Here is a 6,137-nt window from a genome sequence, read left to right on the forward strand (position 1 = left end):
GTTGATGCACTGTACAACACAGAAATGTACCATCATATAATCAACATTAGCAATGATCAAACTGACAAAGTAGCTTGCTATATTCTTATCACGTTGCTAGCTAGACTACAGTAGTACTGATTAACTTAGCTGACTTTAGCTAGGTTAGAGATGGATATTAACGGTGTTTGGCTAAATGACTAGATGCAATGACCTACTACTACTTGCTAGATGACTGTCCCAAATCTGGCTTTAGCTATTACCTGAACAAAACTACAACTCAACTTTCACTACCTCTCTGTCTGAACTAGGCACTGGAGCAGTTCCCAATGAAGCTAAACAGTTAGCTCGCTCGCTAACACCCGGCTAGCCGTCAACTCATTTGTTAGCACCCGAAAATACCAAACAAATGTGTCACTTCGTTGTACCGACTCATTGGTGAATTATACACACATCGTTGGATACAACATTCATATATGTTTTTTAAATATAAAACCACACTATCGCATAGCTTGCAGCTAAGTTACCTCTGAAGTCCCTCTTCGTGTGCCGCGGCTGTCTCTTCCGTTTGAAAACAGCGGGAAATCTGGTCAGCACTCATGGAATGCCTCTTGTCCAATCAAATTACTTGGTCCGTTTATGACGTTGAACCCAGTGTGCGCTCCGGCGCTCTCAGAGCACATTTACGAACGCACCCAGAAACGTCACGCAGTGCACGCTCAGCGACGCTCAGCGTAGGAAGCTCTGAACGACTCAGGGTCTCTCAGGAGACCCAGGCGCATACAGTACATCCGGCTCATGTCTCTATCACAACCACAGCCCGAGCTACGCGCGACTCACGCGAAGGGGAGCAACATATTGATTGATTGATTGATTATACTTTAATGTCCCCGCTTCAAGTGCTACAGAGACGATACATACAACATACAGCAGGCAAAGTAAACAACAGGACAGCAGCAAACATTGAGTGACATTGGCAGCAGTTTCCACCTGGACATGGCATCATTTGGTATATATATATATTGCACATAAGACATAACCCTTCAAGTGGTGTTTTCGAATATTGCACTTGGCCCTTCAAGTGGTGTCTAAGATAAAGTGCAGGTGCTGGTGGTCATGTCCTAATCATCGTTTCTGCTTGAGCGAATTGATTAGTTTAATGGAGAATGGGACAAATTATAGTTTTAAGAGCTTATTATTACATCTTGGCATGCGAAACCTTCTACCTAGGGGGAGAACTTCGTATTCTGTGGAGAGGGGATGTTGGGGGTCTGCGATGATCTTATTAGCCTTGTCCAGGACAGCTTTTTCATATAGTTGATTTAGGATCACATAGTCTCTTTCACCTACAATTTTCATGGCTGTTTTGTGAATGCTGACTAGTCTGTTTTTTTGTTGTACAGTTAAGTTGCCAAACCACACAATTATTCCATATCTGATTACACTGTCAAAAAAAATCTCATGATCTGCTTTCTCACCCCATAAAGTCTGAGTCGCCTCAGGTGATAAAGCCTCTGCTGTAGTTTGTTACATAAGCTGTCTATGTGTGTATTCCAGCAGAGATGGTTGTCTAATTGCATACCTAAGTACTTATAAGAGGGCACCTGGATGATTATTTGGTCTTTGACGACCACAGGCTCATGGTCAGTTACCTGCCTTGGGTCTAACACAACCTCCTGAGTTTTGCTGAGGTTTAGGCCCAATCCCAATTCACCCCTAGCCCTTCGTTTTCACCCCTATGGCTCGATTTGCGCGTTCACGTTTAGGGCGAGGGCTGTCTCAATTCATATTTCGTCGAGGGCTAGGGGTAAGGGGGAGGGCTAACTATTACTTCGTTTCGAGGGATTTCAGGACCAGACTAGCTTCGAAGGGCTAGAGGTACGCTACCCCTTGATACCAGGATGCATTGCGAATCATCTACAAATATAAAATCCTCAATTTTGGCCGCCATTGGCTACAATCTGTAATTTGGCTCTACAAGTGTTAATATGTCATTTTATGAAGTTTTTATATGTTTTCAGGCGAGAAAGTAACCATATATATTCACAAAATGTGTCCAGTTTATCAAAATAACCCGTTTATCCTAGATACTACGGAGGATGTTATCATAGTGTTGTTAGCATAGTGTTCGCGAATGCTATGCTATGTTGAATGGTGTACTAGTTTTCACTGAATAAATCGCGATTTCTTTCAAAGAAGGTAGCAGGTGTTTATGTCCATGTCAAGGAGAAGGTACGTTATGACAGTAGTGTGTTTAGGACATAAGTTAAGGATATCAGTGTTGTACTTTAGCCTGTGGAGACGCGATAGCATTAGCTCCACACGGATTTAACATTAACAGTAGTCATAGACACTTGTAGTAGTAGTTGTTGTATAACAAGGTGAATAGTGAGTTAACATGTTTATTAGTTGTATCCCTTCCTTGTTGTAAAACGTGTTGTTGTTGAACATGTCTGTGACTGAAATAGGATGTTATCATAGTGTTTGAGATGCTAACGGCCGCCATCTTTGCTATCTCCTCCGGTCACAGGAGATGTCAACACAACGCGTCACCCGTACCGCGTCTAAACCACTGTTGATGACGTAGGCGCCGTGAAGGGCTGTCCCAATTCATAGGGCTTAGATTTCAAGGGGTAGGGCTTGTGACGTATTCGAAGGCCTTGCCTTCGAATCGAGTGACACTCGAAAACGAGCCATAGGGGTAGAAAAGGGAATTGGGATTGGCCCTTAATGTTGACCAATGACAGATCAATACAACCTAACTGTGGTTTAATGTTGACCAATGACAGATCAATACAACCTAACTGTGGTTTAATGTTGACCAATGACAGATCAATACAACCTAACTGTGGTTTAATGTTGACCAATGACAGATCAATACAACCTAACTGTGGTTGTTAAAGGAGCACAGTCTAATACTGTGCTACTGAGATGCTAACCCGCGGATTCTGGTTGACGCGCCGTGCGTTCTAGTTTGATGTGTTCTGTTGGTTATACACGATCCGTAGTCATTGGTTTGCTGCATATAAAACCTTTATTGCGTTACGAATGTGCCACATTCCATTTGGCTTAATCACTGGTATAAAACGATAACAACAAACTCAGCGCCATTGCGGTCAAACCTATTTGCCCTTCCGGGGTCAACACCTGACGATAACAACAAATGTACTACCTTATAAAGACCTGCCTCAGGTATTGTGACAGCGCCACCCCATGCCCACACAGTGAATTACAACACATATGACAGGACCATATTTGGCTCTTACACACCGGCCCCTAATTGTTACTGGCACCGACATAACAATTTAAACAAAATACCATAAAAGGAGCAAACGTTATAACAGACCACAACCAATATAAAGTACAGACAAAACAAATGTACCCTTCATGTAACAAACAAAGTTTCGTCACTGGCCTTTCAATTGTACTTGATTTGGTCTGTAATCTCACAGAACGTACCAGCCCCTGTTTGTCTGGAAAAACCTCTATAACCTTGCCTAGTGGCCAAGAACCACGAGGAGCTGAAGAACCCATAATAACAATGATGGGTCAGGGTAGCATGGCTCTCCTCCACTCTCTCCATCTCCTCTTTCATCTGCTGTTTCACCTTCTCCACCTCCTCCTCTAGCTCTCTGCCTCGCTCCTCTGCTCCCCTAAGAGCCTGCTGTGTGCTTTCCAGTTCAGTGGCAATGTCTCCTAACTTGCCCAGGGAGCAGGTGTGCTCCTCATGGAGTTTCTTCATAGCTGCAGCGTGTTTCTCCTCCACCTCCTCCTTCTCACTCCTCCTGCTCTCCTGTAGGGATTTGAGCTCTGCCTTCAGCTCCTGGATCACAGAATGCAGCTTATCCATTTCATTCTCCATTTCCTCATTCTGCACTTTGGTTTCTCGGTGGAGATCCTCCAAGTCTTTGTTCCTCTCCCCGAGGGCAGCAAGTGTAGCTCTGGCCGCCTCCAGGTCTGTCTCCTGAACCTTCATCTGCCCCTCTGTGCTGATATGGAGGAAGCTCAGCTCCTTGTCCTTGGCGTCCAGTTTATTCCTGGCCTCCATCGGGTCCATTGTGAGAGTGTTGATCCTCTTCTGAGTAGTGTCAGCAGAACCCTTGTTCTTGAGGAACTCGTTAGCCTTCTTGAGCTCTGCACGCTGTCTCTCCACAGAGGCCATGCTGGCGGAGTGGCCCGTCTTCTCCCATACGGCAGACAGCAGCTTGGCCTCCGCCTTCCTCAGCTCTTCGTCCAGTTTTCCCACTGCATTCCTGTTGACCATAGCAGAGGGAACTTCTGCCTCCCAAGCACCACTGTTTCCATTCAATGGACCATTAACGGCCCATCCCAGCACTGTCCTAATGGCGTAGGGACCATTCCCGCAGCTGTTAATGATCTCCCACGGTTCTAACACCTTGGGAGCATTGGTTCCTATCAAAAGGTCAACATTTGCATTTATATTTGGGATGTGTACCTTCGACAAATATGGCCATTTAGCCAACTGTTCCGGAGTCACTATATGGTCATGAGTGACTGGCATCCTACTCTGTGTGAGAACCTCTGGGAGAGCATGAAAATCATTGCTGACCAAACCAGCTACCTGCAAGCCAGTCAAGGAATAGGCTACAGCAACAGTTTCCTGCCCGATTGTGCTCAACCAGAAGTTGGTTCTTCTGCCTGTAACATTCAGCTTCTGCATTAGCTCTTCTGAGCAGAATGTGGCTGAACTACCAGGATCCAGGAAGGCATATGTTGTTATGGTGTGATTTCCCTTTGCCACTTTCACCTTTACAGGGACAATAGACAACCCACAGTGGTCCTTACCGGCCCCTGTATGTCCACACGTTTTGGGAGAGGTTGGCTGGTTCCTAGACATGTTCTTTGACTGCTCCAGTGCTACTGCTTGCCTTCTGATGTGCAAAACAGTGGGATGCGTTTGACCACACACTTTGCATCTTAAGCGCCTTTCACAATCCCGGCTCATGTGACCCACACATAAGCATGCAAAGCACACTCCATTGTCTCTCAAAAAGTTAATTTTGTCTTTGTGCTGCCTTCCAGTGAACTGTTTGCACTCCTCCAATGAGTGAGTACCAGCACAGCAAAGACATCCAGCCTCGTCCTCCATCCCAGGATCTGATGTTAGCTCCTCAGCTCCCTCCTGCCTGTCCATAGATGTTAATGTGGTGGCAACAATGTTTCCCTGTACTCTGTTGCCGTAATGTGGTCTAGGATTCTTTACTCCAGCAACAGCAGGCAGAGGGTCCTGTATGTCACCAAAGAGAGGGTCAGACAGAATTGCAACCCGACGCTCCACAAATGCGACCAAATCAGGGAAGCGAGCCCTTTGCTGTGTTGATTCCATTGTGCCATGAGCTATGGTCCTCCATTGATCTCTCATTTTGAATGGGAATTTTGCAATGATAGCCCTCATGTGTACCGGCATATCCAGCTCCTGCATGTACTCGAGCTCTTCCATTATATTACAACAGCCACGCAAGAACAAGGAGTAGGCTTGAAGTGCTTTCACGTCCTCCGACTTTATGGTTTGCCGGGCCAGAGCCCTTTGTATGTAGCCGTTGCAATTTTGTACTGATTTCCAAAATGTTTTTCTAGAAGGCCCTTTGCCATCACGTAGCCACGCTCAGGAGCCATGTGCTGGCAGCTACGTACCAGTTCTTGTGGCTGTCCTCTAGTAAACTGTTCCAAATAGTACAAACAATCCCCTTTTCCTGCTTTTTTTTCCACTCCTTGTTCAAAGGCCTTGATAAATGAATTGTATTGGAGCGGGTCCCCTTCAAATATGGGAATATCTCGAGGTGGAAGAGACATGGACTGCTGTTGCTGCACCAGAGCAGTTGTTATTTCATTCTGCCTGTGCATGATGGTAAGTATGTCCCCAGGCAGATTCTGAGTGGTGTGATGCTCTGTTTCCTGAAGGGTTCCTGATTGGTGTCGATACTGTTGTGATATTCCCACTATACTGCTTTGCTGCTGTTGTTCTTTGCAGCTAACATGGTGTTGTCCAGTAGCTTTAACCCACTGTGCAGTATCCTTGGGTCGTGTATCCGTGAAAGGGGGTTTATGGGTTGATAGTGCCCATTTGATCAAGTTGCTGTGTGCTGTTGGTTCCCACAAGCTGGCTTCATATTCCTTTGCCAAAGGGTTTAAAGCAC

Source organism: Nansenia antarctica, assembly GCF_963989245.1.
Source record: "Nansenia antarctica genome assembly, chromosome: 2".
NCBI classification, from domain to species: domain Eukaryota; kingdom Metazoa; phylum Chordata; class Actinopteri; order Argentiniformes; family Microstomatidae; genus Nansenia; species Nansenia antarctica.